Genomic DNA, 14,303 nt, shown 5'->3' with positions numbered 1-14,303 from the left:
AGAACAGAACCCCAATTTCCTATCTATAAAATTTTAAAGAATTCCACAAGTTGCGTTAGCGATAAGAGTAAACTACAGTTCAACAAGTACATTTCTTCATTCCAATTTATTAAGAAACTCTATAAATTTAATAAATTTAATTTTTTCTTAGTTAAAATGCCCAAATAATCTTATCTATGAACTATAAAAGAGTTACATACGTTGAGTTAGCAATACGTGTAGCTTAATAATTTCATTTCATTATGCCAACATATCAATAAACATTTAATTATTTAACTAAACCTATATAAAGTGCCAAATGCCAAAATAATCATATCTTAAAACTTTTTAAGAGTTTAATACGTACCACTAGCGTTAAGAGTAGTTTAAGAAAGCTATTTCATCAAGATATTATAAACAAAAGTAAATTATTTTTCGGTAAAGTTATTTAATAAATAAAGACCATAGAATCCATTTTTATTTTACCTTATATCTTGACCCATTTTCTAGTGTAAATTTTGGCCAATGCGATTGTAATTTAATTTCGAATTTATTCCGAAAACGTATAAACAATTAAATTTGACAAAATTCGCGAGTGAGAAATGAAATGCGTGTGTGCATGCTGGCCACTGGCCACAACTGAGTGCAAAAACTCAAATGAAATTTAATTAGTGCCAAAATGTGGACAGGTTTTTCACTAATGACACGGCAAACCAATTTACTTGCGGCTCAACGCGTCGCATACATTCCACTTGCACCAATCTCATTTCGCGAATATATTTACTAGCATTTATTTGGAGGGTGGGGGAAATCACCCTCTATCCCTATCATATTAATTCATTGCGTTTGGACATTCATTTGTTTGTCGGCGGAAAAAGTTTTGGCATTCAACCGGACCGGTGGGCGGTCCGAAATGTGCTTGTTGCTGAGGGGGAGAACTGAGCACGCTTATCATTGATTTTATTGGCATAATCAGCGTGAAAATTTGCGTAACAAACTTTTTGGCAAACGGCCACGCCCCTGAATGCGATAAACATTTATCTTCATTATCAAATTTGCGGCATCCCGTTCGGTCGAAGCCAAGGCTTCAATTTCCACCACCAACACCGGCTCATTCTGCTGTCTGTTGGGTTGAATTTTCGTTTTCGTTTACGTTTTTTGTCGAGCGCCTTCGCCATCATCATCATCGTTGGCAGCTTAATGAAAAACTTTTTGCCTCTCGCGCATAACCCTTTTTAATTTTTATTAAGCAGAAAATTGCCTGCCGACCAGGGTCCTTCGTCCTCCCCACCAACAAGTCCTTGAGCAGGGGTACTGTAAATGGAAAGTAGCGTAAAAATAACAACAGGCCAAGTGCGCGGCCTTGGCTTGGTGGACTTTCGGTGGTGCCCTACCACAAGAAAATAAATTCAAATATGAGGCGAAAAATCTCCAGGGTCCTAGCACATTTAATGGCATTTCTGTACATTATGGATTTTTTAGTAAACTTAAGGGGAAAATACCACACAAGTTGTTTGCAAAATGGCTGAGTTCCTCCTCAAAAAAGAAACAAATTAATACATTTACGTGAAACATTTATGGGTTGAAAAATGCAATCACTTTAGAAATATGCTCTTAATAACATTTTATTTTCGCTTAGGATTTTAAATCTTAGTAGAAAATAACTAAAATAAATTAGTGCCAATAATTTGATTAATCAAAACATTGTTACCTTCCTGAACAATATAAAATGATTAGATATTGTGATTAATGTATATTAAGTTTACGTAATTGCTCTTATATTAAAATATTAATCCTTGAAAGTGTCAGCTTGCCTTTGATTCTGATAAAATACTATTTATTATAATTCGAATTTTTAAACTTAGTATAAAAAAACTCCTTTTAATTGAAAGCTGGAGCGGTCTCGATTTTCTTCATAGCATGGCCTAACCCGATTATATACCCCGTTTCGGTTTGGCCACTTTGCTTTATCAACTTTTCCCTTGTTTATTTTGCTTCGCATTTTTTGCGTTGTTGTTCTGGTTATTCTCACAAAATCTTTGAGCAACATTTTAAGCTGATTCGCAATGGCCAGGGGCGGAGAAATGGGGTTGGGGTCTGGAATCTGGGAAAACAAATTAGGAAAAAATAATTGCTTTCTTATTAGCCCGAGCTCACTCGAAATATTTTCAATCAATGACGAAGATGAAAAGCAAGAGGAAATGGAACATAAAAAATGAAAATGAAAAAAAAAAACATTGACGGGCAGCAGGATTTCCATAGTGGCGGCTGCACGTGTCGCCTGTTTGCAGTTCATTATTGCTAGCTCATTCATCAGTTGATTGTGCTGCTATTGCATGCGCAATGTACATGCCTTGATGCCACAATGAATATTTAAATAATTTCCTGCTTGCCATAGTTTTTCCCGCATGCAATTTAATTACATGCTTTTGTGAAAAACGACTCGATTCGTATTGCCCCCCTTGTCGCAGCTTATAGCAATCGGTTGGCAGGACATAGTGTGTGCTAGTTAATTAAATTTTAATTTTATGTGCCATTAAAATATTTAACCAAATTTAGCAGAGCTTAATAAAACGCTTAATGGTTTATTTAGTTGGGCTAATTGAAATCATTTGCGGCTCACCTGGCGTATGAGTAATGGCCGGGCATTAGAAAACCTGCATGTTTTATTTGCCCTACGACGTATAGCGGCAAATTAAAGCGATTAAAAGGATAATCAATTATACATTTATAATTTGCAGGGTTGGATGTACAAAAAAAAGCAGAAGAGAAACCACAGGCAGTCAGTCCCCCTTTGTCGTTTTGTAAGCTACAAATTTGGCCACGCTTGCTTATTTAGTTAATTATCGCAGATTACTTGCTCTTGACTACTATTTTTTGTACCCCAGTTTCGGTTTCGGTTTCAGTTACAGTTGCCCTGCTCCTCCGGCTGTAAAGTCAGCAACTTTGGTTCACAGTTGACTGTGGTCCCGTCATGTTTACTTATTTTGACGCAGCATGTGGCTCACAGCGGGCCAACGCCAACTTGGATTTTCTTAGCTGACAAACTTGCTATAGGAGGACTGACTAAAAACCAGGGCACAGGGGACACTTTTCCCAGACAGGGGGGAACTGAGATTGAGTCTATGGCTTTTGGCCGGGGCCGATTCATTTGTAGCGTCGCCATATCAACAATTAAATTAAACGTGTTTGCCCTACCCAAGCAAGTTTAAGCGTTCAATCAACGTTGCCTTCGCCTTCGCCTTCACCTTCGTTCAGTAGCAGCTGAAGAAGAAAAAGGAGATGCTCTAGAAGAGCTATTCAATGCACGTGCGGCATTTTAAATTACTAATTACTCGTGTTTCAGGTAACATTTGCTTTCACCTGCCATGCTTCACTTGCCGGGCCTCGCCCCTTTTTGGTTACATAATTAGGTGCAGCCCGAAAGGGACTACCCACTGGCTGGTTGGTCTGCGGTGAAAGGGCTCCATCCAAAGTCCCATTCAGAGAGCCCCAGACCCAGTCCTAGTCCCCTTCCCATTCCCATTCCCAGCTCATTGTGTAGCTTATTAGCCCAGGTGGAAAATAAAATTCCTACGAAATATGAATGTGGTGCCGCTTTACTCAGAGTTTTTAAAGCTGCAGAGCGAATTTAAGGCAGAGTGATTTCTCAGTCTGATCTGGCTGCTTATTTGGCAGCCAATTGCCGTTCCACTGATTTCGTTTGCAGCCACGTATTGCGGTCAGCATTAACAGGCCCACGAAGCCACATCATCGCCTGTGGAGCTGGCAAAACATCGTTAGCAGGTACTCTCCATGATAAAGCTTAATCAATGTTTAAAGACAACCAATCTTTTTCTCGAAAGCAAAATCTTTTTCTAAAATATCTTTCTCTTTTTTTACAAAGTATTTACAAGTTTTTAATGGATTTCTGTAAATAGTTTCGAGCACCGTTGTTTCTTTCTGAGGGTTTATCTTAACGAATTTATTTAAAATTATTGAAATTTGTATCTTGTTAAAATGTTTACGTTTATATTTCTACTAAGTTTGATGTAGGATAAATATGGTTTTGCAGCACAAATTAGAGGTCAAGTGTATTTCGTACTTAAGCACTTAAAAAATAATAATGTTTTCAGTTGAATATCACTTAGTATAGTCACCTGTATAGTCTGCCATCCCTAAACAGCAGGAGCCTTATCATCATCAAGTCAGGGTTGTGCAGTGCATGGCCCAAAAACCCAATCCAACGCAAACTCAATTCCCAATCCCATCATCATGGAGCTGACCATCCGCATCCTCATCCACATCCACATTCACATTCACATCCACGGTGCACTTCGGTGCAGTGCAAATAAATACGCAGACTGCAGCTGCAACGGCGACCCTAACCGTTTGGATGGCCCGTTGCAAATGAGCGGCAATAAACGCCAAAAGCAGAAAATTCAAGTTAATTACGTTTTTCAATTAAGCACTGGCTCGCCAGCCGCCCCTCCGTCCCTCTGCCACGCCCCCTTGTCAATGGGGCAATGGAAAAGTCACCCAGTGAACGCTGTTGGGTTGGAAACAACAATTTGGCATTGCAATTGAATTGATGTTGGAAGCTTAAATCGAAATCACTTTATTATTTGCCAGCCAGTAGGTTCGACCGATCGACTTGTATACTATATATTATATATTGGCAAACCGAAAAAAGGACCCTCCAGGACTCTTGAAATTGTAAAAGGCAAGACCAAGTTCCTGATCAGCTTTGCAAACAGCTCTCTGTGGTTTTTGCCCCCGATTTTTCGGGACCATGGTGATTATTCCGGGGGTGTATTTTATTGCTTCTGGTTTGCCGGTGAAATATGTATTCCAAATTGACCACCGAATATAATTCATCATTCATGTGTCCAAACTGACACGTCTGTGGCCGCAAACTGAAATGAAATTCACTTTGTTTGCGGTTTGCCAATTGTATAAAGTAAGCTTCGTTTTATTTGCCATGCTATGCTGTGCTATACTATGCCCTTTGCTTAAACATTTCGTTTTTTTTTTTTTTTTTGTATATTTTTGGTTTGGCATATTTGGTGGCGCTTTTGTGGTATGAAATATTCATGGTGCGCATTTTATATTGGCCTAGAATTAATCAGGAAAATATGCGGCCAAGTGGAAATTTTTGTAATCATCGCGTGGTTGGCAGTCGATTAGCAGGATTCAGGTGGGGCCATGGGATAGCTATCAAGCTAGCTAATAACTCGCGTTGGCTGGCATTAAAAATTTATACAATTTAATTTTTAAATAGGCAACTTGAGCGGAGGCAGGGGTTCTTACTTTCCTCTTAACCGCCACTGAAGGCACTCGAAGCCGTATAAATCCAAGATTGTGGCCGCCAACTTGTCGCATATGGGATATGTGTATGTGTGTTTAAGATTGTGCGAGTGTAAGTGTAAGTCCTTGTGCGGCTCCAGATGTGTGTGTGTGTGTTTGAGTGTGTGGTTGCTATCTTGACTTCATCCTTGACTGGCAACTGGCAACTGGCTGGCTCTGCCTTTGACTGTAATTGAAGCAAAATGAAAATCTTTTATTCATGAGGCTATAAAATTGCCCAATTTTCAGGCCATTAGCAAAATTTACGCCTTTTTCTCTGCACGCAGCGCATAGTGGCCATTAAATACAGTCGCCTGCATAAGTATGCATGCCGTGCTCCGTGGGCGTTTAGATTTCATTTTCATTTTCCCGTTTTTTTTTTTTTTTTTGTTATTTTTAAATACGCGGGCATGACACCTCTTAGTCTTCGATGTCAGAGCTCATCGCTCCCATCGCTTAGCCCCGTCGAAAATCGTGGCACCACGCGGCGTATGCTTGATTTCAGTTTCTGCCTTGGCTGCCAGTTGACAGGACCTCCAACCAGCGACGTCATCGCCTTAATCCTATTAGGCCCGCCTCGCTTGTATCGAAAGCAGCTTAAACATGTCAACGTTGTAATTAAAAGCAGTTGAAAACATCAGCCTCTCGTCTCGTCTTTGGCCGAAATTGCTGCCAAGTCACGCGTTGCCTGTCGGCTTTCGCCAGCCGGAGTAAAATTCCTTCAGAACTCAGTGCTCACTGCTCAGCACTTGGAACTCGGAACTGAGAACTCAGCCGCTAGCTGGCCGGCTGGCCAATTATTATGTTAATTTTATGGTCAAGTGCGGCTCATTGCGAGTAATTAAAGTGCAGCCAACGGGCTGCGAAAGCCAGGCCACAAAAGCCTATGTTTACGTTCCACTAATTAGTTTGTTCTTAGAAACATATTTGCATGGCCCTGATTGTTTTGCCCTCAAAAATATACTTACTATAGTTGCCAGCCTGGAGGATTAACCAATTAATCCGTTCGCAATTAAAATGGCTCCATCAGTTGCTGCGTTGGCAATTAATCCAGCTTTGTCTGAACTTGACATTCCCGGCGACTACTATAAAACGCAATAGATTTTCAATTTCAATTTTCCAGCTATCGAGTAAGAGCACACACACACACGCAATAGAACAGAAAGCCTTTCCTCATTTGTGTTTTTACGGCAGTGCATAGATAACGGAGCATATAGCATATGGGCTCCCTCTCCGGCAGTTTGCCTTGCCATTCAGTCTGGGACTCCAGCTAGAAGCAGTGTCAGCGGTTTATGGTCCTTTGATTCCAGCAATGATGCAGCTCTGCACAGGGAAAAAAACATGTTAATTACAAACCTATTACTTCTGTTAACTTTTATTTATTTTTGTTATTCTTTTTTATTAGATAAGCTTATTATTATTTAAAACATAACATAACATTTGTTTTTAGATTAAAACAATTTTTTAAATGTGGTATTTTTATATATATTATTTTGTATATTTTTTTTATAATATCAACAATTTTTAAAAGTATAGGGATTTATTTTTCAGTTCTAAAAAGTAAAGAGATTTACTATTCAGTTCTACCTAAAACACAAAAAATAATTAAAGCAATCTTATCTGTGTAAGCAGTTGTTTGATAGTTTTTTAATTTAAATATATTATTAATCTTATTAATGGCCAAAAGTATCAAAAGTCTAAAATTATTTTCCTAGCTCTATACAAAAGAAGGAATAATTTAAGATTTTATATCTGTTCTGTAAAAATGTTCTTGAGAATTTAGATACAAATTATTGTTTTAATTTGTAATAATAATATCAAATTGTAACGAAAAATGTACGGAAACCGAATCGAAATTGTACAAAAAATCAACATTTACGTTATAAAGTTTCTTTCTATGTAAGGTCTGGTTTGCATCTGTTTCACTTCCAATTTAATCGAATTTTCCGCCCCAAATCAATGGGTTTTCAATTTCTCTCTCAATCTTGGCTTCGTTTAGGCATATTAGGTATTCACACACACGGCTGGGGCCACGCCCAGATATATTACTTATAAATAAATAGCCGCAGGCATTCACAGCAGACACATTGCTCGTCCAGGGCATAATAAATATTTATGAAATCGCCCAGAGAAGGCGATCTACAGGTTAGTGAGCAGGACATGTGCTTAAATTATATTCAATTCAGTTAGAAATCAAACAACAATGGACAGGCGTAGCCGGCTTTGCTGGCCATGTTCAACATGCAAACAAATGGTAGAAAAAAAATGTTTGTTCACACAAACACAGGGAAACAGGGACACACAGGACGAGCCAACACACACACACACTCAAAGCGGAAGTATATAGGGGCATTTAAATATGCAAAGGAAGTGTGCACTTAATTTGTGCCATCCTTGTTGTTTGCCATTGCCTTTGCCTCCACCAGTTGTCATCCTGGCCGCCGCTTTTGCTTTTGCTTTTGTTTGTGTGACCAGCCAGCCAGCTAGCAAGGCAGGGAAAAAAAAACCTTAAACCAAAAACCAAAAAGCGCTGATCTGACCATAGAGCACAATATTCCAGCTCAAACACAAATACCAACTAATGTGGGCCAAAAACTTTTGCGTGCCCACATGGAGCACAGCTGACTCTGTTGACTGTTGAGTGGCCAGGCTGGACATCCTGGACATTTGGACATTGGGACACTTGGACCCGCGGATAGCTTTAGTGGTCAGAATGCTGGCCGTGGCCCGTTGGCCCTGTGCCATGGATGAAACTTATCAGCGTTCCGCAGGGAGGTCACGCCCACTTTCGCCACCACCCACCACCCATTACCGCCCCACTTTTCCGCTCTACCATCTGACAGTTTTAATTGCCTTGAATGTTTGCAAATTTCTTACGACGGCGGGGATGGGAAATCGTTGTAGCTTGCGGTTGGCGAGACAGACAGACGCCGCTGCTCTCGGGGCGGATCTTAAGTTGGCGTGGCGTGGCGTGGCGCAAACTTGTCCCTTGTATTTTTCCAAATGCTATTGCAAAACTTTTCAGATACATGCCGTAGATGAAGTGACTTACACTGCCAGCGGGGGTAAAGCAAATTATCAGCAGCAGCAGCTGCATTTGGTCATCAAATCAAATGGAAAACGTCCCAAAAATTAAGCTTATCTCGACAATAATGCACAGAAAAAGAAATTTATGCCATACGAAAATATAATTTACAGTTTTCTTTTTTTTTATTTGGGAGCAGATACGGTTTGTATACATTCGATATGTACAAAAAATATGTCGAAACATAAAAATTTTATGCAAAAATAAATAAGACGAGCAACTAATCGGTTTTATTCATTGTGTACCAATAGTATTCATTTACCACATTAAAAAGCTTGAATTTTAGTAATTTTCTCTGACGCACTGCGTCACCGGGGGATCATTAGAAAATATTGATTGACTGGCAAACAAGATGCTTTCCTTTTGGCACCCCATGACCGGGTATATCCGTAGATAATTCTATTGTTTTTCAGCCACAAACCGCATGCATCAGGAGCCAGAGGAGTTTGGTGTCATTGTGGGTAATGGTGTCCCTCCTGCTGCAGTGGCAAGCTCATCAGAATGCCAGCCAGAGCATCAGTATCATCATCATCGCCTTGGCTCTGACTTTGGTTTATTGATTTCACAATGCAGCAGGAAAACACACATACACACACATACACACACACACACACACACACGATGTGAGCAAGGACACATGACGAGAAGCTTGCGGTTTAGCCTATGACTCCAATCCACAAGCTTATTACCTTGCACAAACGTTGTTTAAATTACCGACTTCGACTCCGACTCCCAGCTCGAGGGCAATGTAATTAAGTTTTAATCAAACTTCAAGGCATTGCTCATTCGCCGTGTATGCCAGCACACAACACCACAGCGGGTTCAGAAAAGGCAAAAAAAAAAAAAAAAAGAAAAACGGACGCAGGATGAGCAGGCAGAAGACAAATGTTTGATCATTATTACGCTACCATAAATAAAGCCAGAGACGCAGAGACCCAGGGACTGGATAGCGAAATTCCTGCAGAGCACCTTTGGCCAGCTGAAAAGCGGAAACGATGATGGCCCAGTGGAAGCAGGGGGGACCATTGTAGCACAGCACACTGTGGTCGTTTGAATAACTGCGATTAAAGCGAGCAACAAAACAATTATTGAGGATTTAATTGCTCGACAGAATGTAATTAAGCGAAGGTAGCACGTTCCAGCCAGCCAGCCAGCCAGTCAGTCAGCCTGATAGCCTGATTTCCGTACTTAAAGTAGATAAACCACAGGGGCACAGCAGTGTGTTTTCAATGTGCTCGTCTCAGGTTTGAAAACATTAAATGCAGAGTTGCCTCAAGGGTCACTATCACTAGCATACATATGACACTTTGGCCAATCAAGAGGCCTATTAAAGCCAGGCTCTAGTCTTCAAAATCGCTTTAACTGACGCATTGGAAACAGCTCTGGGCACTTGCCACTTGTGCTTCCGGCCAAAACGCTTCGGCCATAGTTAAAACTTTTGAGCAAGTTTAAATTTATTAACGAAATAAAATGCAGATAAATGCTTTCGGGGGTGGGCAAAGACAACGCCGCCATAAGCCGCAGTCGTTGGTGTCGAAACTTTTGATGGCCTCGTCAAGTTTCCGGCGCGAGTTCAAAGTTCACCTGGTTGCCTGGTGCCTGGTTGCCTAGCCACATCCCTTATCCCCTTTATTTTGAGATGCCCCTACTGTTGTTTCTATATTGCCCAGTTGCGGGGCGTTAGGCATCAATGGCAGCGAAATTGCGGAATTTTATTTGTTACGCGCCCGTGATTTTCACTGCAATTTTCACTGAGAAACAGCAGCGGCAGACGAGGCGCATGCAATCGCGTTTCATTGCATGTATCTTTGTCTGTCTGCGCTGTGAATTGAAATTTTTTCAGCACCCCCTCGTTTTTTTCTATTTATTTGACGCTTTTTTCCCGAGATTTTCCATGTGGCCAGTTAAAAGTTGGGAGGGAGGCAGGATGCAAAAGGAGACAGCCGCTCCGAAGTCAGGAATGAACATATTGCGCGGCTGCAGGCGGCAATAATGTTCCGTGTTTGCTAACACGGTCAAATGGCCAAATTGCTGCTCAGTCACATTTCATTCTCGGCTCAAAGGGGTTGTTTTTAAGGAGATTAATAATGTGGTTGGTTGTCTTCAAACTCTACTTTAATTGAACTTCTGGCTTAAGACATTTAATGTGCATAAATGAGATTGCATCTAAAATTGTTCACTTAATCATTCTACCAATGAATAAAACATAAACTTATATAATTGACATAGTTAAATTTAAAGACAAGTGAGAAGTCTGAGACGGATAGTAAAAAAAAAAAGAGAGAATTATTTTTAAGCTATTATACTTTTAAAAATAATTACCGATTGTAGATTATTAATAAAAGAAATAGTGCTACTTAAAAAAAAATAAACTTTAAAATTTAACTTCCGTAATACTTTTATTCCAAATAACCATTAAATTGAAGATATTCAAACTTTCAAACATGAGTCTGCCCATTTGGTAGATTTTGACTCAGTAGCAATAGCTAAAAATCATTAATCAAAACCTATCACTTACCCCAGCTCTGATGAATAAAAAAAAAGTAACATCAAATAAAATGGTCAAACTTTAAAAACCATGCAGCAAAAAAAAATGAAAAAGCCATAAATGTCACTTAAAGTATTTCACATAGATATCAATTTGAAAGTTATTTTGCAATACTTTTAGCTTTGGAATATTTTGGTTTTAGCATACATGCATAGCACTTTCACATTCTTTTGACTGAGGAAATTGGTTTAGTCCAGTTGCAGCGACGATTTACATGTGCAGCCAAAGGATTCGCGCAGGAGTGTGTCCTTGATAGGCAGCTGTCTGTCTGTTTTGGGCAAATGTTTGTGTGATGCCATAGGAATGGGCAATGAGTTGGCAAAGTTTTTCGATTAAAGTTCATAATTACACTTGCAAGTGTTGCCAGTAGTCGCTGCAGTTGTTGCTCACTCAAATATGTGATAGCCAAAGTAGTTTTAATTGAAAATCTTTAGCATTTGGATGCAAAGTGTACTTTGTGACCCGGCGAGATAGCAAAAATTCAGCGAGACGCGGCGCCATATAAACTGTATATCTCCATCTGGTTATCCGAGTGAACACATATAGTATACATATATAGTTTGTCTGACATTGCATTGATGGCTTCACTTTGCCTTTTTGCAGTTGTGTATAGTATACTTTGCCATCCCCCCACACATTTATTTCAATTCCTGCGACTGTTTAGCCATTCTTTTCTTCATCCCCAGACTGGATGTCTCCTTTTCGTACTAAAAATGCGATATGTGTGTGTCTCGAAGTTGCTTGAATGACTCAAATATTTTAAATGTCTCTGTCTGACTGACTGACTCGGTAACTGGCTCAGTGCGTTGTCAATCATGTGCATCGCTGGCTTTACGGCTCTATGCCATCAGATGTCAGCCACAATGGCAAATAGCGAATGTGCAGAATGGAAATGGAAATGGGAAAATGGTAAATGGAAAATGGAAAACTCCGTATCCGTACATTCTTTGTCTAACCGATAAGCAGCTATCTGTTCGTGTTCATCTCGTTGTAGTTTATGGCTCTATTAGGCCACTTTATTTTTCACCCCCCTTTTGAAGTGTATGCCCTGCTCTGATAAATTATTTAACATGCAAGGCGAGCGTGTTTGCTGCCTGTTTGTTTGCCGTGTTAACGTTTGACATCCGATTAAACAGCACAAAGTTGTTTTATTTGGTCGACTGCAACAAGTCCCCTCCCCACGCGCTTTCTTCTTAAATATTTCATTTCCCGCAGCTATTTTATTTCATTTAAATTTTCCTGGCACAATTACTGTGCACTCTGGGCTAGGTACTATAAACAGAAAAAGAAATCATATATTAATATTATTAAAATTAAAAGTGTGGTGAAAATGCTTTTAAAACGGAAATATTTATAATGAAATATATATTATGAAAATTCTTTTCAAAATGAGTAGTAGTAGTAGTAGTAGTAAAACAAGAGTAATTAGAGAACACTCATTGCTCGAATTGTACTATAAACTGAAATTCAGATATTAATATTATGAAAATTGAAAGTGTGGTAAAAATGCTTTTAAAACTGAAATATTGATATTTAAACTGATATTATGAACATTAAAACATATTTAGAACATTTTTTATTAGAACATATTTAATATTCAAATTTTAAAAATACCTAGTTGATAATCAGCGTTATTCAAGAATATAAGAAAATGCTTATATAAAATGTAAGTAAATTTTAAGCATAATATGAACAAATATGTTCTATTTGTTTTCAATGCCATCTCTTCACAGTCAACCTAATTTTGTCTTGGCCGCGGGCAGGACATTTAAATTGAAATACCTTATTCAAATACTCTGAATGTTTGAGGCTTACGAGGTTAATTTAATTGCTTTTCCAAGCTTTCCTCAAAACATTTCGTGGCTAATCGAGTGGCAATCATCTAAATGTCTTGTTTCAACAATATACTTTCACTCCGTTTATGTTTGTTTTCTAACAAGCACACAAACAAAAGAGTCAAACATGCTTTCCTTTCTTTGCTCCTGTATTCTTTTTTTAACACAATCTTGTCAACATATTAAGATAATACCTTTTTAATCCTTTGCCGACCCAAGGTCATGGCTACGGCTACGGCTACGTTAAAAAAAAGCGCTTCACCTGCGATGCCAACAGCCATTTATCCCTTTTTGCTGGCTGGCCATAAAAACCCTTTTATAATTATGATGACAATAAACAAGGCGACTGTCGAGCATCCCGTCCAGTCAGCCAGTCAGCCAGTCAACAATTGTTCCCTTGTCTCGACTGAGATGGGATGGAAATGGGCGATGGAGATGGAGATGGGTTGCTTTTTGGGGACGACGACTTTTATTAGCTACTTTGGCACGGCTTTGTTACACCTTTCATTATGAATCCCATGGAAGAGAGGGGCTTTGGCTGTGGCTGTGGCTGTGTGCCACAACAATGCCTGGGACCAAGGATATTTCAATTTAGCAGCTCAAACAGTCGCAACTTTGACGTTCGGCTGTTGTCTTCGTCGGCTTGTAAGGCAAATGGCAAAATGGCAAAAGCAAAAGGCAGCAGGCAACAGGCGTTTTCCCATGGAATGTCAGACGTAAATATTTATGCGGCACAATGCCGAGAGCCAAAGGTGACGATGTCAGCTTTTTAACAGCTGCGGAATTTGCTGCCTGTCTCTTTGTCTGTCGGTGGCAATCTCAACTAATCTGCGGTTGTCGTAAAATGTAAGGAGTCTTATTTTGGGTGTGGGGCATGGGGCATGGGACATGGCAGTATATATATCTCGGCAATAAATGAATGACATGCCAGCCAGAATATCCAAGCAGTTCATCAATCATACCACAGCAACACTCTTATCGCATTGATAAGTGTATGGGGTTTTTGGCCTATGAATACGGCTATTGTGGGCTTCGCTTTGAGCCGCTTTTTAATTGTTCCTCCAGTAGTCGATTCATTTTTCATAAAGCCCAGACCCACCATACTGAACAAACTTTAAAGAACACAAACCCAAGACATCAATTGGCGTCAAGGGGTCTGGGTCCTTGGGCTCTGGTTCTGGTTCTGCCATTTTGCGCTGCTTTAAAGAGATCATCAATCTTGTTTAATGGTTGTCCGCACGATTGAATTATTACATGTGTCAGCTGCGCGTGAGTTATTGATATTACATAACAAATGAAGAAAGCGACCGAATAAAAATCAACCATCAAGTGGGGGCACAGACATATAAAGATGTACGAGCATGTTTCAAGTGCAGTAGGTGGCTTCAATTGTCTATGGCGATAGTAGTAAAGAAAATTGGATACGAGGATCATTGATTTGTAAACATGTTCAAAGTGTACTTTAACTTTAATCAAAAGTAGTGATGGAGATATTTTCGTTTTTACGCAAACGAGTCACTCAGTTAAAATG

At 39.5% G+C, this 14,303-nt stretch overlaps 1 long non-coding RNA gene across 2 annotated transcripts in view; it reads right to left on the bottom strand.

The window, feature by feature from the left end:
• The window catches only part of LOC128266131 (uncharacterized), a 126,166-nt gene that overhangs the window by 6,324 nt on the left and 105,539 nt on the right, over window positions 1-14,303 (bottom strand). The window contains exons 2-5 of one of the 2 annotated variants that reach the window (XR_008269029.1): window positions 6,273-6,627; window positions 5,269-5,491; window positions 4,119-5,201; window positions 1,668-2,083 (exon numbers count right to left, since the gene is read on the bottom strand). This is a non-coding gene — a long non-coding RNA (uncharacterized LOC128266131). Of the gene's footprint in view, window positions 1-1,667; window positions 2,084-4,118; window positions 5,202-5,268; window positions 5,492-6,272; window positions 6,628-14,303 lie in introns of those variants that run through there. The other variant, XR_008269030.1, reaches the window with a different exon arrangement.

The sequence above is a fragment of the Drosophila gunungcola genome, chromosome 3R, assembly GCF_025200985.1.
Source record: "Drosophila gunungcola strain Sukarami chromosome 3R, Dgunungcola_SK_2, whole genome shotgun sequence".
Taxonomy (NCBI): Eukaryota; Metazoa; Arthropoda; class Insecta; order Diptera; family Drosophilidae; genus Drosophila; species Drosophila gunungcola.
The sequence above is the reverse complement of the archived record's forward strand: the minus strand, read 5'-3'. Positions and strand labels throughout refer to the sequence as shown.